Source organism: Giraffa tippelskirchi, chromosome 1, assembly GCF_054371585.1.
Source record: "Giraffa tippelskirchi isolate mGirTip1 chromosome 1, T2T-mGirTip1v1.2.pri, whole genome shotgun sequence".
NCBI classification, from domain to species: Eukaryota; Metazoa; Chordata; class Mammalia; order Artiodactyla; family Giraffidae; genus Giraffa; species Giraffa tippelskirchi.
This window is the reverse complement of record NC_137275.1, coordinates 165,909,945-165,936,339: the sequence shown is the minus strand read 5'-3', so window position 1 is coordinate 165,936,339 and position 26,395 is coordinate 165,909,945. Positions and strand designations below refer to the sequence as shown.

The following is a 26,395-nucleotide window of genomic DNA, read 5'->3' as shown; positions in this document are numbered from 1 at the left end:
ACTTCTTAAAGTTTATCGTTGATAATTTTCCCTTCTGATTCTTTGCTTGACATTCCCCAGTTTCAACTATCAACTATATTTTCATAATGCTCCAAGATATGCCTGCATACAAATCTCTCTTCAGAATTACATCTCTATATTCAAAGGCCTACTGTACATTTCAACTTAATTGTCCTGTGATTTCCTCTATTTACTTGTCTAAAATCTAACCAGTTATGTTTTTCCAAAACCTTTCCCCTTTGACATTTTATCCAAATGCTTTTTCATTTCCGTATTTATTTTAATTTTTGAGTGAAGGAAAATAATACTAGTAGAAACATATTCTTGATTTGGTGCTAAAATAATCATATGCAGACTGAGTTATAACTTCTGTAGATTATGAAATATTTTTCATCATAGGAAGTACATTGAATTGCAGATGATTATTGTGATCTGGTTTACCTTGGAGTGCAGTTAATGTAGAATGGTTTTATTTTTAGCAATTCATAATGCAAAGTAATGCCCAGATCATGTCAATTATTTGCTAATCAAATTCATTGTATTTTTACAAATAAAAGCTCACAAGTAAGAAAAATAATTTCAGGAAATAAATTGGTCTTCCTAGGTAATACATCTGAAAACAAATTAAAAGTTGACTTATGCTGTCCTCCAGCCATTTCAATATCATTCTTACCTTGAATGAAGGTAGGAAAAAAAAAAAAAACACACTTGAACAATTTGTGATGCGCCCATCTCCAGAGCTGGTTTACTGGCAGGTAGTGATCTAGCTCTCCCTATAGTCCCCTATGGAATTTATCAGAAGGAACCTGGACATCTCCATCAATACACAGCCATGGATCTACCTTCTCTCAGACGTAGGGAGATCCTTGCCTATGGATCTATGTTTTAAGGAATAGCATTTTTGCAAAGTATAACTTGTCTCTTTCATCATCAACAAATGCAAGTTTCTAAGGTAAATACACTGTCTTTCCACATATGTTCCATAGGAGAGAAAAAAATTTTCCTCTTTTCTCTTAAGGTTCCTGGCTGGGTCTGAATGTTAAACTGGCAAAGTTAGATTAACAAGAAAAGCATGCAGGTTTACTTAAGTTTTATGTGACGTGGGAAACTTTATAAGGAAATAGAGATCCAAAGAAACAATTACCCTAAGTACTTTTATGTTAGATTTGATGAAGAGTGGTCAGTTGTGTAGAAAAATAATAGGTCAAAGAGTATGAGGTAAGTGTAGTGACCTAGGGAAAAATTAGCTAGACATATTTGTTCAGATTCTTCTGGGCATCGTTTGTCTCCAGAGAGAAGGATGCTCCTTTCCTGGTATAGAGAGAGCACCTCTCACATATCAGGTTCTGAAATCATAACCTATTTCAGGGGAAAAGTTGTCGACAAAGGCCAGAGTGACCTCCCTGTTTCTGTTTTCTTAAACTCCTTCAGCTTAAAACATTCAATATACTAAGGTGACGTATTTCAGGATCGCATGTCCTGTATCCCATCATTCACATCTTGCAATCTTTGTTTCTCTTGCTGTCCTTATTATTCTCTTGCTGTCCTTATTATTCTCATTATGTCCTTATTATTAGAAAAAGTTATTATGATACTCTATTAAGGAAAATGGGTGTTTGGAGCAGGAAATTCCTTTTAAACTGTCCCTATGTGTTTGTATGAAAGTTTAGAGTCCAGGGCAAAGTTAAATTGTGATTCATAAGAAACAGATAGCAGTATTAGAGACAGAGAAGGAAGATCAGGAATGGTAAATATATGACCCTAGTATATTCCCCCAGTATCGGAAATTCCAGTAGAAAGCTGAGTGAAGGGACTGAAGAAAAAGGAACATGTGGAATGGGGATTTAGAAAATGTGCTATGAATAAGGCACAATGCCTTTCTCCAAGTATATTATAGCATGTTCAGGAACGTCAACTTTGATCACTAATCCTTTTCACTGTAAGTAACTTCTTTCTGGAAAGGCAAAGAATCCTACACATGGAAGGCACTCCTAGATTGCATGTTGGCAGTTGCACATGGTGATGTTACAGCTCACATGGCATAAAGCAGTTAGTAATACCATTGTTTTCTATTTATATTCATCATCAGTGTATATTCGTGGCATGGGATGATACTCAAGACACTGTGGAAAATGCAGAGACAAGGCACTTATGAGTCTAGTTATGAAGAGAGAACAAAAATTATAAAGGTGATTAGACATCATTGACAGGTGGGTGGTTCAGTCAAAAGGTGTTCAGAGGAGGAAGACATGGTTTGCAGAAAAAAGCCCTACCAGCTGTTCTTCACTTTTCTATTTTGTCTTGTATTTTGTAATTACCTTGGCACTTCAGATACTTCTATTTTCCATGTATGATGTCCTTGCTAAACTTCACACCATCTTTAATTTTGGTCTTTCATACACTGCACTCTGATTCAATCCATTTTAGTTCAATGAGAAGAACCTATGTAGCTATTCTGTTTGGGGCATTCTTTTACATATGTCACATTTTGGGCTGCAGTGAGAAAGGTTTGTTCCTCTCTGAGTCCTCACAATTAAAGATATGACTTGTTATTTGGTGGCAAATGTCCTTTAAGCATAACAGTTGCTGACTGAAAAAGATAGTCACAACCTGAAAACAGAGAGTTATTTTATTTGGTGGGAATGTTTAGGACTCCGAGCCTGGGAGACAGCATCTCAGTAGCTCTGAGAAAACTGCTCCAAGGATGCAGGAGGGCAAGTCAGGCTACATACAAAGAGAGCTACAAAGAGAGCAGGCAGTCTGAACATCAAAGATCAGGTATCAAGTTAAGGCATTTAGCATCCTCTGTATGGGAAGGTGCAAGCCTCTGGACTCACAGAATTCATTCCTTTCATATGCACCTCAGCTATCTGGGGCCACTTCTGTTTCCTTGATCACTTCGCTGCTTTGCATTCTCCCAGCTCCCCAGCAATCTTCCTGACAGGGTCTCAGCATCCACTGGATCACAGTTTTGGGAGCCCTCATTACATCTGGAGGCCAGAAATCACTGATGGCTGTGACATTTCTTGTTTATTAATATGGCAGGAGATACTTTCCTTTCATACAGTGATGAAGCTATTAAGGACTTGTAGTCTATTTCTATTTTACTTTTTTTAACATGTTCATCTGACAAGAATGAGATCATCTTTGATCATCTTTCCTCTCACTCCCAACAAGTGTGGCTAAATGCTACTGTTACTTTTAAGACAGTCCAGAAGCATTGCCTCCAAAAACCCTTCTATGATGTGAAACTTGTCTCATTTAGATGTTTGAAGTTGCCACATTACATAGTTCCAGAGGACTCATTTACTTCCTGTCTATGTGAGTGGCACTTCCTGGATTTACACATTTCACAGCCTAAGCAGCAGTACACAGCAGCCTTGGGTGCTTCTCGCATAGCATCCTATGCCTCACTATTACAGTATTGAGAATGTTATATTTATTTATGATTTTAATACATTATATTTTAGAGACAGAAACTGTAACCTAATTCCTGGCCCGTAGCAAATACAAAATAAAGGTTTTTTTTTTAATGAAAAGGAAAAAAAAAAAGACTGAATGGAACCTCTTTGTAAAATTCTTATCTTAATGATGCCTCTAAAGACCTAGGCTTAACTCACACTGTTGCTGTGCTGAAACTCAACTGTTTCCTGACTCATAGGCTTAGCAGTCCAGACTTTCTCCCCAGTTCTGACTCCTGGTCCATAATACTGGGGTTTCCATTTTTTAAGAGTCTTGTACCCATCTGATCCCTTCTGTTCCCCATCTCTCTCTCTATTTGCTTATTCACTGGCCATTTTCACCTTATTCCTCAAGCTCATTAACTTTTTTTTTTTTTAATAAATTTATTTATTTTAGTTGGGGGCTAATTACTTTACAATATTGTAGTAGTTTTTGCCATACATTGACATGAATCAGCCATGGGTTTACATGCGTTCCCCCTTTTGGACCCCCCTCCCACCTCCCTCCCCATCCCATCCCTCTGGGTCATCCCATTGCCCCAGCCCTGAGCATTTGTCTCATGCATCGGTACAAGAAAATCTTTTCAAAACTCTAGTACCTCCAGTTTCTCCTCCAGGGCTTTTCCCATTTAGCTTCTGTTATGCATCTCTCATACCATCTTTCTCCACACTTGCCACCACAAATTAGAAAATCAGTAAAGGTTGAATTTAGATTTTTATATTACTGTATATTTTTCTTTCCTTTCTCCCCAAGAGGGGGAAATCCATAGGATTAATAATACAAATTAGATATCAAATCTATTTGTCTAATTGAAACAAAATAACTGATTTTAGGGTGTTAGTGTTAGTCGCTCAATCACATCTGACTCTTTGTGACCCCATGGACTCTATCCTGCCAGTCTCCTCTGCCCATGGAATTCTCCAGGCAAGAATACTGGCGTGGGTTGCCATTTCCTTTCCCAGGGGATCCTCCTGACCCAGAGATCGAACCGGGTCTCCTGCATTGCAGGCAGATTCTGTACCATCTGAGCCACTGGGGAAGCCCCAAGTCTGATGCCTCCAAATAGCTTAAAATTTTTTGTTTAGCTCCTATCCAGAAATAGTTTTCAAGTGAACTTTCCTAATCAACCCTTAATCTGTATGCATGGCCTCATTCTGCACGTCAGTTATCTGTTGCATATAAACAGTATTCACCTACATACTCTCCCCATTCAAGGCTGCATTTACAATTTTCTCTTACATAGAATAGATTTGGGGTGTCCTGTGTCTAGCTATTGGTGAACATGAAGAGCAAGCCTTGCCAACTGCAGGCTTTGACCTGCAGATGTGTTTTATTTGGCAAGTACACAACTTGGAAAAATTATTTAACATATGAAAATTGAAAGATTTCATATAAAAATTCATTTTCCAGGTTATCTTTAAAATAAATTCCAACAGACAATCCACTTTACAACATGGTAAATACCAGTGGGGGTTAGTAGCTACTTCATTTATACAAATATCAATCCCTCATAGACCACAGTTTCCTCACCACTCCTTATTACCTCCCTAATGTGGAGGTCTAATGTTTATTACCATTCAGCTCTGCTTTTCCTCTGTATTCTCTTATTGTGAAGAAATATTTCCTCATATCCCTGGTTTGTCAATTATAGGAAAATGAAAAATGACTTGAGAGGGAAGTTTCTTTTAAGCAAAAACTGCTACTGCTGCTGCTAAGTCGCTTCAGTCGTGTCCAACTCTGTGCGACCCCATAGACGGCAGCCTGCCAGGCTCCCCTGTCCCTGGGATTCTCCAGGCAAGAACACTGGAGTGGGTTGTCATTTCCTTCTCCAATGCATGAAAGTGAAAAGTGAAAGTGAAGTCGCTCAGTCGTGTCCGACTCTTAGCGACCCCATGGACTGCAGCCTACCAGGCTCCTCCGTCCATGGGATTTTCCAGGCAAGAGTACTGGAGTGGGTTGCCATTGCCTTCTCCTAGGCAAAAACTGGAAGTAGCTTATTTCTTTGTGTCAGTAACACATATTCCTATATATCAAATGCAAAAAAAAAAAATTGTGGAACTTTAATGAGGCATCTACACTCATTAAAGTTGCTTCCTAATTCTTAAAGGCATTTAAGTTTCTAAACTTGAAAAATAAAAAGAATGATGTTATTGTTAAAATAATAATATTTCAGGAACTAACTCATTGCTTGTAGCATAGGACAATCCATGAAGAAAGAAGGTCAGGGTTAAAGAAAGGTGTTGGAGAAATAATAATGGAAAATAATAGTGGGAAATAATAATGAAGCAAAGCTCTGACTTAAACTCCCTGTAACTTTAGGTCACCTTGCAATACCCACTGCTGTCTTATTCTCTCCACCCAAGGTGAATATGGGGCCTGGATTAGGAGAGGACAGATAGTATAGGAACTATAGTAATTTACCCTCTGATACTAAGAAGTCCAAACAAGTGAAAGCTAGACCATATGGAAGATAAACTTTATATTCAGTCATTGTAGTCTGTATGCCACTTGGAAGGAGAAGTGTCTGGTGGCTTCCAAGCCATACAAACAGTACCAATAAATAGGATAGAGTGATGGGTGGTAGTTGGTATGTTGGTTTGCTTTGCCCATTAAAGCAACATTTTTGGCAATCCATTTTTGTATTCTCTGTAAGATAACAACAATATTTCTTTCTCTAAATGAGGTATGTCATAGTGCACTTATTTTCTGCTTCACCAAAAATAATTCCATAGCAGTCTATCTGTCGTGGTATTTATACAATTGTTGGTGAGATAACTGTATACCTAATAAAAAGTATTGTTTTATTTTTTCCATTTGCCCACATCCTTCTCTCCACTTACCCCTTCTAACTTCTCAATTTTTTCTTCTGCAGAATGAACTAGAATGCCATTAGATTTTAAAAATATATGCCATCATGATTGCCTCCATAATTAGTTTATTGAGAAAGGTTGGGTAAATCTCTCATAGCTCAGCAGGGAGAACATTGTAAAAACAAAACCAAAAAACTCTAGCTCAACTTGTACAAGGGGTGAAGTTACTAGGGAGTTTTAATTGAACCTCAGACATGCACCTATTTAGTTCTCAGAATTCTGGCAACTGCTGGTTAGGTTCAAAATTAACTTCTGCATAGAGTAGAAGGCTGTTGACTTTAGAAATGTATTGTCACTATGTGGAAATGTGATACCTATAAAGAATCAAAAATGCCAATATCATGGGAAAAAGAAGTATGTGTATGTTTTTTTTGAGGGGGATGGAGGGTGGTGGGAGATATTTTCTTGTTTTTACTGGTTTTATGGACAAACAAGGTATTATTCTGATAAGTTAACTCTAGTGTTTGTACTAGTGTTCTCGTATAAAATATGGGACTACCAGAGGAAAAGAACAATTAATTTCAAATACAATATAACAATATCTATACCATACTCAGTGGTCTTGATGAAAAAAACTCCTGAGAGAAGTAAAATAAATAAATGAGGAAATCATCTGTGTGGGTAGGTCAGATTGAAATGAATAAATACATCTTTTCCAGAATTATTTGGATGCTGACATCGGCCTTAAAACAACTGACTCCCCACATAATGTTTTTCATTTGAGTCAAATTTTGAAATAATGGCTGTAATAAATAAATTTGTTTTTTCCTTTTTTTTATAACTCATTTTCTTTTATCTGTGGATCAACTGTATTCCAGAGACCAACTCCATTGATATTTACTTGATATGATATTGAAGTGCCCAACAGAGTTCTTTAGAACCTTCTGCTATATATCTCATTTTTCTCAAATAAAATGATAAGAAGCACCTGGGATATTTCCCTGTTATTTGCTGTAATGCCTTTAAGCAATTTGATTTAATCAGTATGTGATTCCAGGTCATTTATATGAATTTTCAATGTGTGCAATACATTATTTTACATTATTGCTTTTTTTTAATAGTCAATTTCCAAACATTTTATGCTTAATGGTATGGCTAAATTTACTTTTTTATGCTGGGCCATTAGTCCTTTTAATTCTTCAAAACATGATTGTGAAGAATATACTAACATGGGAACATTATATTTTAATTTCTTTAGTACAGTTTTCAACCTATTGTGTTGAATTTCCTATTTCATTCAGTCCATTTTGGCCAGCTATCATAACTTTCTGGTCACTTTGGATTATTGTAATTATTCTAGTCCTTTTTAAATTCCAATGTCATATCTGATTTCAATGTTTTCTTCCCTTTCCCTAGTTGTAAACTGTGAACTTGGCTGTTTGGACTTTGGAGAATAGCAGAGTCTGCCTTTTAGATTTTCATTCCCTCTTCCTTTTCAAAGTCCAGTCTCTTGAAGTAGGGAAATAGAAGAATAGTGGAAGCAGAGCTTGTAACTAGGCTGCGCTGGTTCCATCTGTGATCTACTCAGAGAATGGATTCAGTTTAGATTTTATGTGGGGGTGGAAGAGCCAGGACTTTGTTCAGCCTCTTATGGTGACCTCTACTGCTGACAACTCTTGCAGAGAAGGACAGCTAGCTTCCCTTGAGTCCTTCCAGAAGGCAGGGATCCCATTTCTTTCTGGTTCTTCCTCATCTGTCTCTGCCCTTCCACTGCCCTCCTTGCATCTTCATATGGGGCCACAGGAGTCATAGGAGTCTTCTGTGCCCTCTGATTGCCTCTGGGAACTTGTAAGAGGCTGCTCCACAATTTTTCTTCACAAGTATCAGTGTTAGTCCTTTTGAGACTTGCTGACTAATAGACTACTCTGAAGACCTTTCTGCTTTCAGACAACTCTAGCCCAGAAATGGGCACCAGGTTCTATGTTTATGTTTATCCTACATTTCAGGGAGTGGATGTTAACCTTGCTTTAAAACTTTCTCACTGTTCTCAACTCCAGCTCAGGAATCAACCAGCCTGGTTTCCTCACCAACTACTGTAAATGAGTCTACTCCTCCCTGGAAATGCTTGGCTTTAAAGCAACAAAATCTTCTTGTCTTTCTCGTGTGATGGGGACAGGGATGAGTAATCTCTTACCACAAAGGGTGCATAGTCATGAAGTCCAAGGCTGTCCTTCAGGTTCTTTTGTCCATGCATTGAGGGAATAGAGGACAGGGAGAAAGTTAGTGAATGGGGGCACTGGTAGCTGATTCTGCCACTTTGAGAAGACTACAACTGGGAGGCTTGTTGTTAGTACAAATTTGGACCCTCCCTGCAATATACAAGGTCTCTCTCAACATTTTGTTAGGGTGTGTTTGTGTGTGTGTACATGTGTGATAGTCTCTCCTCCATGGAATTAAGCTACTTTGAGGCAGAAAACATATATTGCAGCTTTTTTCATCCAAACTAACAATCATAACAATAAAATTGATATCAAAACAATAATAATAGTGGCATAGAGTTAAATGATGCTTACTTTTTAGGTCAGACATTGTTCTAAAAAACTTATATATATATTTATGCATTTAAGCCTCACAATGGTGTGATCACTCACCTAGAGCCAGACATCCTGGAATGTGAAGTCAAGTGGGCCTTAGAAAACATCACTATGAACAAAGCTAGTGGAGATGATGGAATTCCAGTTGAGCTATTTCAAATCCTCAAAGATGATGCTGTGAAAGTGCTGCATTCAATATGCCAGCAAATTTGGAAAACTCAGCAGTGGCCACAGGACTGGAAAAAGTCAGTTTTCATTCCAATCCCAAAGAAAAGCAATGCCAAAGAATGCTCAAACTACCACACAATTGCACTCATCCCACACGCTAGTAAAGTATTGCTCAAAATTCTCCAAGCCAGGCTTCAGCAATACGTGAACTGTGAACTTCCAGATGTTCAAGCTGGTTTTAGAAAAGGCAGAGGAACCAGAGATCAAATTGCCAACATCGGCTGGATCATCAAAAAAGCAAGAGAGTTCCATAAAAACATCTGTTTCTGCTTTATTGACTATGCCAAAGCCTTTGACTGTGTGGATCACAATCAACTGTGGAAAATTCTGAAAGAGATGGGAATACCAGGCCACTTGACCTGCCTCTTGAGAAACCTGTATGCAGGTCAGGAAGCACCAGTTAGAACTGGACATGGAACAACAGACTAGTTCCAAATAGGAAAAGGAGTCCGTCAAGGCTGTATATTGTCACCCTGCTTATTTAACTTATATGCAGAGTACATCATGAGAAACACTGGGCTGGAAGAAGCACAAGCTGGAATCAAGATTGCTGGGAGAAATATCAATAACCTCAGATATGTAGATGACACCACCCTTATGGCAGAAAGTGAAGAGGAACTAAAAAGCCTCTTGATGAAAGTGAAAGAGGAGAGTGAAAAAGTTGGCTTAAAGCTCAACATTCAGAAAACTAAGATCATGGCATCTGGTCCCATCACTTCATGGCAAATAGATGGGGAAACAGTGGAAACAGTGGCTGACTTTATTTTTTTGGGCTCCAAAATCACTGCAGATGATGATTGCAGCCATAAAATTAAGATGCTTACTCCTTGGAAGGAAAGTTATGACTAACCTAGACAACATATTAAAAAGCAGAGACATTACTTTGCCAACAATGGTCTGTCTAGTCAAGGCTATGGTTTTTCCAGTGGTCATGTATGGATGTGAGAGTTGGACTGTGAAGAAACCTGAGCACCGAAGAATTGATGCTTTTGAACTGTGGTGTTGGAGAAGACTCTTGAGAGTCCCTTGGACTGCAAGGAGATCCAACCAGTCCATCCTAAAGGAGATCAGTCCTGGGTGTTCATTGGAAGGACTGATGTTGAAGCTGAAACTCCAATACTTTGGCCACCTGATGTGAAGAGCTGACTCATTTGAAAAGACCCTGACACTGGGAAGGATTGGGGGCAGGAGGAGAAGGAGACAACAGAGGATGAGATGGCTGGATGGCATCACCGACTCAATGGACATGAGTTTGGGTAAACTCCGGGAGTTGGTGATGGACAGGGAGGCCTGGCGTGCTGTGGTTCATGGGGTCGCTAAGAGTCGGACACAACTGAGTGACTGAACTGAACTGAAGCCTCACAAACTCTATGAGATTGGTATCATTATTGCTGCTATTTGGTTTGTGAAAATGGATTATAGAGTAGTTAAGTAACTTGCCTAAAGTCATACAGCTGATAAGCAGTGAAGCTGAGATTGGAACCCAGGCAGCCTGACTCTGATGCTCATCTATACTGATTGTCTTTGTCACAAGCATATGGCATCAGTGTAAACAGGTATTGTTGGTAAAGTTAATTAGACACCAGAATAATTTTCTCAGTTTGATTTAGTATGTTAAGGAACATATTAAATTTTAATTTAATTAATTATTTTACTTAAGAGAAAAATAATCCGATTATTATTATTTATGCATACAAGTTCATAAATTATTGTTGATCTCAGTAAATATGAAGCTCTATGGATTAAATATAAGCAAAAAGTTTAGTCATGAAAGAATGGAGAACATTAAAGCAATCCCTTCTAAGGATGAGTCAAAACAGTTAATGACTCACTGTCATTGTATATGTTAAATGTGTTTACAAAGGTAATTTGTAAAAGTTCAAAACAAATTGTTTGTCTAGTCTCAGATACTATCTTATCGCTTTGTTGATAAGAAAATAAAAATCAGAGTTCATATGGTAAAGTTCATTTTTGTTGCCTTGATCGCCTCCCAGGTTTAAACAGATACCTTTCATACCGTATCTCTCATCTCCCTTTTCTTCTCCTCCTCTGTCTCCAGCTTAGTGCTGGATTTTGAATTCTCCAGTGAGGTTTCTCTAGCTACAGAGACCTTTGACTTCCATATGGCCAAACTTAGTAGCTACAATTCTGTCTATATTTCCTGATAATCCCATTGACTTGTGCTATGTTGAACATTCTCTGCTACTTAAAATCTTCTTCTTTGTTTTCCAGAATCACTCTTTTCAGGATTTATGGTTTCTCTTTTATTAATAAATAAACCTTTATTTTTAATAAACTCTTATTTCTGTTATCTTTACAAATCCATCTTTAGCCACCCACTCCCTTTAATAATGTGTTTCTTCAGTACTCAGTCTTTGACCCTCTAGTTATCCTACTTTATGTTCTTAAACATGCTTATCCATGCCATGACTTCAACTGATGCATCTGTACTTAAAATTCCCAAATTTCTATCTCTTGTTTTGTCCTCTCTACTGGTCGTTAGACACATAGCAATCATTTACTTGTCTCAGTTTGGTTATTTCACAAGCACTTCAAATTCCTCATCATCCTTCTCCAAATTTTCCTCTCTGATATTGCTAATCTGGTAAGTGGAACCACTGTTTACCTACTTCATCCAGCCTTCTCTGTCATCCCATTCAGTCACCAGATCTTAATGTTTCCACTTTCTAAATTAACATCAACCACTCTCTTCCGCTCCTTCTTTTCCCCCTCTTTCTTTTTTATCACCATTGCTCTTGCCTTAGAGCAGATCTGCATATTTTTTTCTCCCAAATCAACACAGCTATTTCTGAATAAATTATTTTCTTTCTAATATTATCTCCCTCCAAAAATTCAAAGTGATTCAAAGTGAAGTCTCTCAGTCGTGTCCGACTTTTTGTGACCCCATGGACTGTAGCATACCAGGCTGCTCTGTCCATGGGATTTTCCAGGCAAGGGTACTGGAGTGGGTTGCCATTTCCTTCTCCAGAGGATCTTCCCAACCCAGGGATCGAACCCAGGTCTCCCACATAGCAGGCAGACGCTTTACCATCTGAGCCACCAGGGAAGCCAATCTATCCTTTATACTGTGGCCTTAAGAGGGAGCTTCCAAGGTGCTATTCTGATCATATCACTTCTCTGGGTAATCACTGTCATTAGATGCCCATTCCCTTTAGAACAGAGTTATCTCATTAGCATGAACATGTAACCTGGTAACATGTAACATGAAACCTTGTAACCTAGCCTCTGCTTAGCTCTCTAACATTTATTTATTTATTTTGCTTTCTGATATGTATCTCTCACTCTGCTAATAACAAACAGCTAAGATGTGTGTTGATTCATGGCAATACTGCATAAGTAACCGATTTCATGGGGTGTACGTACCTAAGCACTTGTCTTCCAAGTATTTTGCTCATAGTATTTTATGCCTTTTTTTTTTTTTTGGCTTGGTTATTTGTGTTCTTGTTTAGCATCACCTTTTTTCTTTTTTTGCTAAAATTCTTTCTTTCATTAAAAGAGGTATTTCCAAATACTAGGATATGTATTTATACCTGAGCTTTGTATTGCCTTATGAAAGCCTTCTACACCATTGCTTGTTCTTGGCATATTGTCCTGTATTCTGTCAACTGACATTCCAAAATCCTGTTGTTACTGAAATGCAAGGCTGTGTACCTGACACATAGTGAGCCCAAACAATACCAGAACATGGGCGTTTGGAACAGAGAATGCCTTATTATTGGGCCATGCAAGGAGATGAGTGGCTCATGCTTTTAAAAACCCTAAATTCCCATAAAGTTTTCAGCAAAGCCCTTTTATAGGAAAGAGGAGGGAGGGATATGGTTAGTTGTTGCAGACTTCTTGGTCAGATCCTCTGTTCTTGAGGTCAGGTCATGGTCAGGAAACGATGTTCCTGTCAATCTCTGCCAAACAAATGTTTTTCTCTGTTCTGACAAGAAAGGACAGGGTCCCAAGGCACAACTTTCACCCCCTTTGATATCCAGATCCTGGCTAAGAGGACGTAGATCTCAGTGGGCGGCTCCCCCAGGCCCAGGTCCTCAGACCCTACCCAGCTGTCATCACTGAGGGAGCAAGGCGCCCAAGACCCAACTGGCCCTCAGACTCCTCAGGCCACCCACCTGGCAGGAACCAGGTCCCCCAGACTGTGACCCATGCCGACTGTCACTGCCATTAGGTTGCAGAGGTGGGAATGCGAGAGAGGTTCACCACCACCTCAAGGCCTGGGCCCAGCCTAGTGGATGGCCTTGGTGAGGGCTCTGGAACCCTTCAGGACACAGCCCCCAGCCTGTTCCCTGGGCCACCTAGCTCACTCACGGGCCCGAGGCCAAGTGAATTGGGGGGCCTCAAGAAAAAGGCCAAAATCTGTCTCTTGGCTCACTCTCTGCCTGAAGACCACCACTCCACCAGCTGTTAGCTGAATGGGCCCACTGTGCTGTGTTTAGTCAGTCAGTCAGTACCCGCTGGACTGTAGCCTGCCAGGCTCCTCTGTCTATGGCATTTCTCAGGCAAGAATACTGGAGTGGGTTGCCATTTCCTTCTCCAGAGGATCTTCCTGACCCAGGGATCAAATCCACGTCTCTTGCCTCTCCTACATTGGCAGGTGTGTTCTTTATTTATTACTGCGCCCCCTGGGACGCCAGAATGTGCCCACAAATGGTAGCTAAACGACAGCTGCTTGCTTGGGGGAGGGGCCCTCTGCCGCACCAACCAATGGCTGAGCAGGCCAGTTAAGGGCGGCTCATTGGCAGTTGGTCACTTGTGGGAGGGGCCCCTGTAGCACGCAGACTAGCGGCTGAGAGACTCACTCAACGGTCGCTCTAACCGTTCTGCGCCTTTAGCGGTCTCACAGAACCGTTGACTGGTAATGGGTTGGGAGGTAATGGCCGCAATAGCCGCCTTCTGAGGGCTGCACAGTGCCCTGCTCTTTTCGACTATGGGAATGTGCATTATCTCTGCACCTAGGAGCGCTGGCCTCTTTCTCCTCTGATGTAGTGTTTCAAAATATGACACCAACTTTTGAGGCAAGTCATCCTCATCTGTCAGCTTGTCAGTAACTGGAAGATACACTAGAGTATTTCAACCAGTTGAAATCAAACTGTTGAACCGAAAACTGTCAACCAGTTGTATTTTTCACGGCAAAATTTTTGAACCAAAAACTATCAACCAGTTGTATTTTTCACGGCAAAATTTTTTTAAGGCAAATTAGTTTTGCGGCAAAATGCTTCTGGAAAACAGTGGACTCTGACACTCCCCCCACGTTGCTGTGGACATAATAGGTATGAGTTATTTTTCACTGGAAAGATTTTGACTTCAAGAATAGTCAAAGAAAATTTTTTAGAAAGAAGGTAAGTTATGTAGTAAGTTTCTGAGAAATGAAAGAGAGAGGAAATATGTTTGCGGGTTTTAGTTTCATTAGGGGTTTTTTAAACGTGTGTAGTTCATTTGGTCAAACATTGAAGTATGCATGCTTAATATATTTTATTTAACATATTGACATTTGAGTTTTCTCTTTAACATAGATGATGTAGCCAAGCTTTATTGTGTTAATGGCCCTCTAGGGCCATTTTCTTCACTACTGCTTGCACTATACTTTTTTCTTATGCTTACAATGACCCTATCAGAGAGAGATTTTTATTCAAATTTTCAACAGAGTTACCTGAAGTTTACAGAGGTAAAGTAATTTTGCCCCAAGATACACAGTTTATTTGCTGTGGTGGTGAAATACTGAAAAACTATTTCATATTGCTCTGATCTCAAATCTTTTGTAATTTCTACATGATTGAATTGTCATTTTCTTTTAACTCCCTTCGAATCATATGTAACTAGAGTCCAGTAGAAGGAATAAACTGTTAATTGGTTAATGGCTACTGGGTGTTCATCTTTGCCTGATATTGTATTCTAAGATCAATTTAGGTGGGCATTTAAAAGTCCTGGATTCAAATGCTAGCTTCCCCCTTATGAATGGTATGACTTCAGTCAAGTTATTGTACAGTTTTGAGCTTTCATTTCCTGACCTAAAAAGTGGAAATAATCATACCTACCTTGTAGAGTTGTTGGCACAATTGAATAAGGGCATATTTTTGACAAGTAAGGCTTTCCATTTTTGCTAATTAAAGACAGTAAGACCTTTTCTTTGTCTGGTTTGCAAAGCATATTTTTATATCATGGATTAATAGTCCATGATATTAAGCTATGTCACAACTTAAGGATTGCATGTAATATAGCTTCCTAGATGTGAAGAAAACAGAAGCCCCCAGCTCAATTTTTGGCTCCTCTTTTTATATGTTCTTTCTCCTCCTTCTGAGCCTGCCCTATGTAAACTGGTCTAGCCAGGAGGACTGTTTATTTTACCTGAGGTTCTCACTCTGGTCCTCGGACCTTCCTTTGTTCTATTTTTGCAGGCTTTTTCCTTCTTTGTCTTTTAGCCACCGCCATTTTGGACTCCCTTTTTTCTATCCTATCTACCTAACATTCCCCCCTCAAGAGATGGGAGGCCCAATTCTTTGGGAATAGGGGTGTTGAGGTCTCTTTGGCTACTTCCTGCTGAACTGGGATGGCAAGGGGCATTGGGCTTCCGCCTCTTGCTTGTCTCAAGCCTCAGAGCCCTTACAGCAGTGTCTATCTAAGGGTGAGTAATAGTTTCCATGGTCAACTATAGTTTTATATATCCTTGTTAAACTGGCATTGCATGTTGTAGCCTGTTGACCTGTGCAGAGACAAAATGGGTTAGACAATTGATAATACATGGAGCAATCATAAGCAGCATCAATATGGTGATACCAAGGATTAGTAGGGGCATTAGCCAACTCCAAATTTCCCATTGCCAGGAGGATCCCCCAAAGGGAGATTGTAGCCACGCCAAGAACTCTCTAGCTCGTTCTTTGAGATCCTGTAGGCTCTGAATCTTTTTCTTGAGGACTGAGAGACTTTCTTTAACTTAGTTGGAGGTATTTACCCAGAAACAACAAGTCTCATTCAAGATGGCTCAAGTCCCTCCTTGTTCAGGTGTCAGGAGATCCATCCCCTGTCTATTTTGGATTACAACCCCTGCCAAGCTATGTTGGCTCTTTAGTGCTGTCCTGAGAAGTCTTATCCCCAGAAACTTAATTTTGGGGGCATTCATTAGAATGGCACTCATTTATAGTTCTGAATAGGTATCTGAGATTTCCCAGGGGCTCACAGGTGTATTGAGTGTCCTCTTCTGTTTTCTTCCACGGCTTGACTTGTGAGTAGTGAATCCAGGAGTCGTGTCCTAGTACCTTGACTGCTGTGGGGGTAGAAAGTATTACAGGGTAAGAGCCCTTCCATGTGGGCTGGAGTTGAATGTTTGGGGACCCATCTTTCTGGACTTTAACTAAGACTTGAATCCCTGGAGCATATAGCAGTGACTCTTTAGGATCTTTTGGGTCCTGGTTGACACTCTACAAGGGTATATCTTGTTGGAATTGCCCAATGGCCATGGTATAAGACCAGAGGGTCTGAGCCTCTGGATCTAGGAAGAGGTCATTGACAGAAACAAAAGGTCTCCCATATAGAATTTCATAAGGACTAAGACCAACCTGTTCCTTAGGGGCAATAAGGGTGCAGAGGAGAGCTATTGGTAAAGCCTCCTTCCATCCCAGGAAGGTCTCCTGGGTTATCTTTTTTATCGCTGATTTTAAGAATTGGTTGGGTCTTTCTACTTTTCCTGAAGACTGAGGCCTCCAGGCACAATGGAGATAATAAGTAATTCCCATTGTCACTTTGTAATGACCTGGACAGACCAAATCTCAGAATAATTTCATGAAGCAGTTTTTTATCACCTCCTCAGCCTTCTCAGTCCAGGTGGGAAAGCCTTCAATCCATCCTATGAATATATCTATTGTGACTAATAGGTATTTATACCCTTAAGAAAGTGATATCTGGGTGAAGTCCATCTTCCAGTCCTCTTCTGGGTAGGTCCCTGGGCCAGCTGGGATCTTCAAGCTCCTTGGGACCTGTTTAACTGGCAAATGGGACAAGAGACCACTTGCCTTATAGTTGTTTGGAGGCCCGTTCCTCTGAAGGACCTTTCTAGTAATCTTTGGAGGGTCTTTTCCCCTAAATGAGTGGTGACATGTAAGGAGTTAACCAACTTCCATTGGAGGTTCCCAGGCAGAAAAAGGAGTCCCTCCTTGAGCCACCCCATGTGATCTTCTTGAAAGCCCTCACTCTTAGCTTTAAGAGTCTCACCTTCAGTATATGAAGGAGTTTCTGGCAAATTAGTCTGTGGAACTAAGGTGGCAACCCCTATTAGGTCATTGTTCTGTAATGTTGCTCTCTTAGCTGCCTGATCGGCTGCTTGGTTCCCTTGTGCCACTTCCATGCTCCCTTTTTGGTGTCCTTTACAATGGGAGACTGAAACCTCAGTGGGCAGATGGACTGCCTCCAAGAGTATTAGGATTTGATCACCGTATTTGATTGGGGACCCTCAGGTAGTCAAGTGGCCTCTTTCTTTCCAAACAGCAGCATGTGCATGTAGCACCAGAAAGGCATACTTAGAGTCAGTATAAACGGCTACTCTTTTTCCTTTTCACAGCTCTAAAGCTCGAGTCAGGGCTATGAGCTCAGCTTATTGGGCTGAAGTACCTGGTGGCAAAGGGTTAGCCTCTATGGTCTCAAAATTGTAGACTCCTGCATATCCAGCTCTTCTTTTTCCATCCAAGACAAAGCTGCTTCCATCAGTGTACCAGATTTCCTCAGTATTGGTCAGAGAATCTTCTGACAATCCCTCCTGGTATTTTGTCCAATGGTCCAAAGTTTCTAGGCAAGAGTGAAAGGGGAGAGAGCCCTCGTGGGTAGGAAGGAGGGTGGCAGGGTTAAGAACCTCGAAAGGGGATATAGTCAGGCCTGGATTTTCCATCAGCACTACTTAATATCTGAGGATTCTTTGATCATACATCCATAAATGGCCTCTCCCATCCAGAAGTTGTTTCACTTGGTGGCTAGTAAAAATAGTTAATTTGCCCCCAAGAGAGATTTTTAAAGCTTCTTCTATCAGTACAGCAATAGTTGCAAGATTTTGAAGGCAGGGAGAGATCTCTTCCCGGTAAGGGAGTAGGACACTCAGGGACCACCAGAAACTGTTGGAAAAATATTTGTCTATCCCAGCGACAAAGAAGTACTTGGGTAAATCTTTTTGTAATTGTTTTTCCTGTAGCTCCCCAAATGGTACAGGTTTGGAGCAGGAGGTCAGGACAGAGTAGGTAGCCCCTGTGTCAACCAAGAAATTCTCAGAACTACTTGCCACATCCAGTTGCACCCTTGGCTCTAACCCTGTGATGGTTATCTGTGACAGGTGGGCTTGCTGGAGTGGGCCACTTCAGTCCTGTTGAATCATCGTGAGGGAAGGCTTGGCACTTGACTGGCACTTGAGGGCAGAGTGCCACCCAGTGTCCCAATTGATAGCATTTGTAGCAAGCCATTTTAGGAGACTTGTCACTGCTACTGCTGCTAAGTCACTTCAGTTGTGTTCGACTCTGTGCGACCCCATAGACGGCAGCCCGCCAGGCTCCACCGTCCCTGGGATTCTCCAGGCAAGAATACTGGAGTGGGTTGCCATTTCCTTCTCCAATGCATGAAAGTGAAAAGGGAAAGTGAAGTCACTCAGTCGTGTCCAACTCTTTGCGACCCCATGGACTGCAGCCTACCAGGCTCCTCCATCCATGGGATTTTCCAGGCAAGAGTACTGGAGTGGGTTACCATTGTCACTAAGTTAGCCCAGTCCTGCCTGTCTACAGATTAGGCATTTGCCTCCTGCCTTGTCTTTCAAGGACTCAGGGTTTGCCATAGGGCTTCCTTGGAGAGTGGCCAGCATCTGGGCATGCTTATCTCTTTCCTTTTCTTCCTTTTCTGGGCCTTGGCCTCCCTCTCCTGTTCTCTGTTATAAAAGGTATTGATGGCTGTCTAGACCATCTCATCTAAACAGGCAGCAGGGTCCTGCTACTGTAGCTGTTGTAACTTTATCCTGATGTCTGATGCACATTGGGACAGGAATTTATCCTTTAAAATCACTTGTCCCTCATAAGAGTCTAAGTCCAGATTGGTAAACTTTGGGAGGGCCTCTTATAGCCTTTACAGAAAGGCAGTGGGGTTTTCACTGGGCTCCTGAGTTATTGCTGAGACCCAGCACAGTCCCACAAGTAATAGCCTTCCTTCTATTTTCATGGGTGAACTTCCTTAGGGGTGAGTCTTTCTGAAGCTTATCCTACCCCGTACTGTTGCAACCTGAGAGCCAGGAGTCCCTGGGTCAGGGTGCAGATCCCCAGGCAGGCTGAGGCATGACAGCCTCCTGGAGATCGAATCCCTGGGCATGTCGAGGCATGTCGGCCTCCTGAGAATTGGGTCCCTGGGCCGGTTGAGGCATGTTGACCTCCTGGGACCCCTGGACTGGTAGATCCCTGAGCAGGTTGAGGTGTGACAACCTTCCGAAGACCAGATCCCTAGGCAGGTCGGCCTCCTGGGGCCCCCAGGCTGGAGCTGGGTATCCCCAAGGTCTCCAGCATGACTAGTGCTGGGTAGGTTTAAGGGGTTATAACTTATTGCTGGTTTGTTCACTGCTGATGGGAATAGATACCGTGATGTAAAGCAATTCAAGTCTGTGCCCTGAGACTGGGAACCTGGTGAAATAGCCATAAGCCTTATCCTCTTATTGCTCTGAGGGAATTAAGTCACTGATTTCCTCCCCCTAGTCTTCATAAGAGCAGCTTAGGGTGTTTCCAGTGGTAAACATTTCATTGTCACAGACCCACTCAGGTAATAATAGAAGTAATGACAAAGGAGTAGGTTATCTTGTCCTGTTAGGGGTATTAAGAGTATTTTAATAATGGGGGGGTGGAGCAATGTTGCCTACAAAAGGTCAGGGTCCTGGTTGTAGGCGTTAGTAAGTGGCTTAACAAATTGATAAGAGGCAATAGACCAGATATTCCATAAAAGTGGAGTGGAGATTTGATCTGGGGGTATGTTTGTAACTTTAGGAGATAGGTGGCAAGGGTTTGGGCCCAAATGGCCTGCAGGGCTAACTCTCAAAGTAGCAAACATTATCCTTGGAAGCCCAATTGCCCTTGAAGGGATCCCACCAACAGATGGACTTTTAGCAGGCATTGTGTGCCTGTCACCTGCCCTAGTGGGTTCACTGAGAGATGCTGTTGTTACACATGTTGTAGGAAACACAGAAGATAAAGGCCCGAATATCTAGAGAGATTGGATATTACATAGTATTTCCCTCCCATGGGCCAGCTATAGGAGGGAAGGGAGTGGGGCACAACTTTTGAAAGAATGACATGGTCCAAGGGAATAACATAACTGATCAAAATCAAATGGGTCCAAGATGACAAGTCAAATTCAACTAAACCTTGATCCTCAATCTGCAAGCTAAATGACACACCCAGATGTGCAAGGACAGTTCCAAGGCACTATCAAAAGATCCGAGGAGTGAGTGATTCCCTAATTGTTGGGATGATCCTCCCACTCCCAGCTCAAATCACCCAAAAACTAACCACACCACATTCCATGGCCACTGCACTCTCCTCTGTGATGGCCCACACCCTGTGAGTGTACTTCTCTCTGAATCCAAACAAATCCACCTCTTACCTATTGCTGTGTCTCTCACTGAATTTTTGCAATGAGACATCAGCACCTAAGCTTCATTAGGTCCTGAAGCCAGGCACCATGGGTTTTGGCCAGGCTCAAGTCCTGGGAGAGAGGAGCTGAAGGATGGGAGGAAAAAGCAGTGAGGAAAACGTGCCAAGGAATCCCCTTCAAAACCTGCAGGAAAATCTGCTAAATACCTGACCTGCGCTCACAGTTTTCATTGGCCTGATCCTTGGCACAAAGAAGATTAAGGACAGAAGAACCCCCCACCCGCTTGGGCAACAGCTACTAAGGCACAGTAGAGCCTTCGGGACACCCTGGGGCAGCCACTGCCACTCGCCTGTTCACAGGGGATTTGAGGAAGCAAGAAACAAGAGATTGTAAAGGAATTAAGGTTTTGTTAGCCATATGTCTTTCTAGCCATAGGAGCAAAGACTTCCTACCCCAACCAGAGTTGTTTTGGAACCTGAGACTGAGCCGCGTGAGCTTTCTGCCAAGTTTTTTTTTGCTGTCCCGCATACCAGCATACTGGGCTTCTTGTCACTTCCCCTAAGATGGGTTTTCTTTGCGTCCAGCTTCCACCGCGGGAGCTTTCGCCGAGTTGGGCTTCTGCTGTGCTTGGTCTCCGCCTCAAGGGGGCCAAGCTAAGGTTGTTTCAGCCAGGTTAAATCCAAGAAACAGCACCGTAGATGTTGGGGGAGTGTGTAATTTCCTCAGTTCTGTCTTGCCACAGCAAAAATTTGAAGCAACGAATGGACCAGTGTTACAGTTCTGTGATACAGCTCAGTTTTATTTAGAAAGCGAAGGAAAATACATCCTCGAGGCATGAGGGCATGGAGAAGGCAATGGCAACCCACTCCAGTACTCTTGCCTGGAAAATCGCATGGATGGAGGAGCCTGGTAGGCTGCAGTCCATGGGGTCACACAGAGTTGGACACGACTGAAGCGACTTAGCAGCAGCAGCAGCATGAGGGCAGGTCGACCCAAAAGATGTGAAGAGAGGAGAAACCCTCAGCTCAATTTTGGCTCCTCTTTTTATATGTTTTTTCTCCTCCCTCTGAGCCTGCTCTATATAAATTGGTCTAGCCAAGAGGGCTGTTTGTTTTACCAGAGGTTCTCACTCCAGTCCTCGGACCTTCCTTTGTTCTATTTTCATGGGCTTTTCCCTTCTTTGTCTTTTAGCCACCACCGTTTTGGACTCCTTTTTTCTATTCTAACTACCTAACAGTACCAAGTGCAAAAATTTTTGACAATCTGTCCTCAGTTTTTGCATGATTTAATTATTTCAGTTTCAACAATCTGTGTGCTCTTCAGCTTGGATATTCACTTACTAAACAACTTGATTCCTCCTATTCATGAAAGAATAACTAAAAATAGCATATCTCTAACCCAATTCCTTCATTACTTACTATCCACCCTCAAATAATGTACTTAAGCAGTAGGCCATCACAGATATATAGTTCTTATTTCCTGGCATATTTAAAAACAATAATGATGTAGCAAAACATTTGTAGGCTAATAGCTTGGCTAATTACTGAACTTTGATCAGAGTTTTAAGTTTCTGGAAAAAATATGTATTAATGGAAAATCAGAATGACTTTTCTTTGACTTACAGATTTTAACTGATATTCTTTTTGTAGTGTAATAAGATTCCTTAGAGGATGCCCTTGTTTTAATTTTATCTTGCTCTAACGATGAAAGAGGCAAGAGTTGGGCAAATGATACTATCTATATGTTCAAGTGACTATAGGATAGAAAATAGTAGAAAGTAACATCTTTTAAAATTGAGAGCTATAGCCTTTAAAACTTTTTGAAATGGACAGTAATACTTTTAAAGATGTTTAGATAACACTGTAGACACATTTTTGGTAACATGCTTCTGATTTTTTTAAAGTTGTGATACTTTGCTATTTTGTTTAACAAAATATTCTTTGCCATCAGAACTGTAACATTTGGTAGCTCAGAAAACCAAAATGTTCCCTCAGCATTGGGTAGGTGTTACGCTTTTTGTTGATAATTTACTGGTTTTAAATCTTCTATTGATATTTGGAAAATAAACCTGAAGTCTAAGAAAGTCAGTGTTTATCCAGTGTGGATTATTGCAGTCAAGGAAGCCCTTACTAATCTTTGTGTGTGGGAAGCAGGCAGACATGTAATATTTTTATTACATATTAAAAGGCATTAAATATTTAATCAAGTATGCTTTATGGAAATTATAGTGGACTTTGACATTCTTAGACACAATTGTCATGGAAGCCCCTTTGTAACAAGGGTTATGACAAGAGCACTTTCAAGTGATTTCATCTTAGACAGTAATTGTCATGAAGATGCCTATTATGACATCAAGCTGTGATCATTTTTCTTTCCAAAGCAATTTGGAATGCATATACAAGTGATACCTAGCATTCTTTCATAAGGGTTTGCAAATTTTCAAGAGGGTAACATTTTTCTGATCCTACATGAAAAATAAGTCTACAAGTCTCTTAAGAATCCTGAAGAATGCTTATAGCAAGTCTTCTTAAGTACAATGATGAGTAATCTAGAAATATAAGTACATTTTTGTCTTTCTCATGACTTGAAAAGCATTTAATAATATAATCATATGGGATTATATGGATTGCAGCTGAATCACAATCAGTTCTTCTCATTTAAATCTTTAAGAGTGCAAGAAGTTCAATTTGCTTTAAAAAGGTCGATTAAAAGGCTAGGCTATTCATTTAATTGTTAATAATTATAGTTGGCATTTACTGATCAGTTACTATGTATCTGGCGTAGTGATGAGGTGAAAACAATGATGTAGATACTGATAGAATACTCATATTCTGTATAAAGAAACAAAGGCTTAAAATATAATGATTTGCCCAAGTCTGATAGCCGTATTCAAACCAGAATCTGCCTTCAGAATTCAGGATCTCAATCAGGACACATGATGGCCTTTCCTGAACTCCCAATGTACCTGAACTAACAAACATCAACCTAGGATTGACCATGAGAGAGAAGAACCCCAACACACAGTCTGGTTACTAGAATATGACAATTTATTGATTAATTTAGAACAGTGGCTTTCAACTCTTACTTTGTATTAGAATTATTGAGGGAATTTTAAAACATCTTGAGATTCTGATTCAATTGATCTTGGATGGGACCTGGACACTGGTATTTTTTTAAATTGCTCTATAGTTAATGTTAGTGTATAGCTAGAATATAGATGCATTTATTTAGAGCAAACTGTGTCCTCTAAGACAATAGCATTCAGTGGAAATATTTCAAGTTTATTTCAAATTTCTTTTTAATATATTTGAACTATTCGATAATTAAAATAAAGCATATTTGATAACAGATGTATTAGCTACAAATGCTTAATCCCAGGATGAGCCAAGCTTATTTTAGTCTCAGGGTCTTTGCAGTTTGCCTAGAATACCTTGAAGATTTGCCTGGATGGTTTCTTCTTTTTATTAATGTTTCTACGCTGATGTTCCTTTAGAGAGACTGTGTATGAGTGTCCCCCAAAATACACCTACAATTTTTTGTCACATTGTTTTTAAAGCTTTTCTTTGAAACACTTTTAATTTCCTGAAATTATCTTATTTTCAGTTGTTTTTTATTGACATCCTTGAAAAATGTGAACAGACATCTTCTCTGTCTTAACACGTGTCTATCCCTAGCACAAGGTGTGAAGTTTGGCACACAGTAAATACTCAGTAAATGTCTCTTGAGTGGATGAATGAACAGCAAAAATTTAGCATAGATTTTTGGATAGTGCATCTGCTTATAAACTAAACTGACTTTCCCAACTTTGAACACAATTTCTGTGTAAAGTATTGCCTAGATAATTTAAAAAAAGAACACACCCGGTACACAGATAGAGATATTCTGAATTCAGTTTAAAATAAAGGTGAATTTGACAAAGCTGTCATTCGTAACTGGGTTTGTGGCTCTTATTTGAGGATAAACCTATGTTTCTGGAATGCCAGTCATGTTTTACAACAAATTGACATCTCCAGTTGTAGCAAGACTAATTTTTTAGACTATACAGCAAAATCAATCAATAAATAAATAAATAAGTCTAAGGTGGTTCTTTTCACGTGTGTCAGTAACACTGGATATGATTTTATAAGTCTATACCATTTTGAAGTGAATCATGATTTTGAATTCTAGACTCTATCATCCTTTGATAACAATGCTTTTCAACTTTGGTACAATATTCTTTGGATAAAGTAAAACTATTTGGGAAAAACTGAGTTTCTAAAAATGGGAAGTTGAATAACAGGGAGTAATTAAAATAACTTATACTGCTTGGCCTTTAATCTGCTTTTTTAGAATGGCAGTTCCTAGAAAACTCCAAACCCAGGTATAGGCGCCTAGAATAATGTAAAAGAAAGCTCACTTCTTGAGTAAAATTGGCTTAGTGCTTAATGTGAGATGGGGAAGTTTTCTTTAGTTAAGATAGTTTTGAAAGAGAGAGAAGTCAGTTGGGTTTCATCCTATGCAAGTGTATTTTGACCTGCTGCCGATTGAAGTTTGTTAGCTTCCAGTATAGCAATAACTTAAAAATCTTTAAGTGTGAAGAAGATTTATATACCATTTGTTCAATCACTTTGTTTTACTTCAAGAAAATTGGGGCCCAAATAGGAGAAGTGAATCTGGAACTGTCTTCTCTCAGTAATTGCAGTGTAGCTATATGAACTGCCTTTTCAGCAAATGTAGTGAATGGTTTACTTTTACATCTTTTGATGTTTTTTTCAAGAAGTGTTTTGCTTTGTGCTTGTAAAGACTAAAAATATATGTTTTGAATATAATAAGTGTATATGTATAATATAAATGCAAAATATCACTGGATAAGAGACCTAGGGCATAAACAATCATTTGAAATGCCAATTTGAAACAAAAGTTTTTCTGTGAATTTATCTAAAATTTATCTAGAATTTATCTAAAATAACCTTTATTTGGAAAATTCAAGGATAATAAGCTCCAAAGTTGTGGTGGTTGTTTTTGCTGTTTAAGACCTGAAGTTTGCCATTGCAACTTCTCTCAGGTTCACTTTCACAGTGCCAAACTAAATGTATTCCTGGTGTTTTATGACATTGGCCTTACAGAAAAATGGCTTCATAAGCCTCAAATTGTAAAACATTAAAGGAATTTGATCAAAAATATTCTATTCGACTATGTGCAAGTAAGTAAGGTTGCTAAGTTACAAGAAAAAATGAAGATGCTCACTATACTTGTGGGCTTCTATTTTAGGGATATAGAATTCCAACTCCTGTGGGAGTGTAGTGAAAAAGCACAGACTTCAGAGTCAGGCTAACAGAGTACTAGTCTCAGTACTGCTCATGAACTTGCCCTTGGGCAAGTGACAGGATATCCCTGACCTTCCTTTGGCTCCTGCAAAATAACCCTGATAAAAGTAGAGTGGAGTGAACTGATCAGGGATGTGTCCCAAGGCACCAATGTTAACCTTTTAAAACTTGAAATTTTAATGGTGCCGTTTAAAATTGTAATATTTGCATATTGACAGCTTAGTACCTAATTAGCACCTAATTTACCTTAGTACCTAATTAGCACCTTAGTACCTAATTTAAAACAGGAAGCTACCTTGTGACAAGTATTGTTACTGATACCCACACCTGAGACACATTACCAAGATGATCTGATGGTTCTACCATTCTGTGGGCT

The 26,395-nt window shown here is 40.1% G+C and overlaps 1 protein-coding gene and 1 long non-coding RNA gene across 7 annotated transcripts in view; one reads left to right on the top strand and one right to left on the bottom strand.

Moving 5' to 3' along the window:
* TRPM3 (transient receptor potential cation channel subfamily M member 3) overlaps positions 1 to 26,395 on the top strand; it is an 885,588-nt gene that overhangs the window by 237,179 nt on the left and 622,014 nt on the right. For 2 of the 6 annotated variants that reach the window (XR_014057945.1, XM_081505094.1), the window contains exon 1: positions 13,958 to 14,457. The exons of the other annotated variants lie outside the window; for them this stretch is intronic. The gene's annotated coding sequence lies outside the window, so the exon portion shown is untranslated. Of the gene's footprint in view, positions 1 to 13,957; positions 14,458 to 26,395 lie in introns of those variants that run through there. 6 annotated transcript variants of the gene reach the window in all.
* LOC145511600 (uncharacterized) lies at positions 13,909 to 22,132 on the bottom strand. Its single transcript, XR_014057987.1, has 2 exons — positions 21,588 to 22,132; positions 13,909 to 18,458 (listed from the first exon to the last, which is right to left on the bottom strand). It is a non-coding gene; the product is annotated as an uncharacterized LOC145511600 (long non-coding RNA).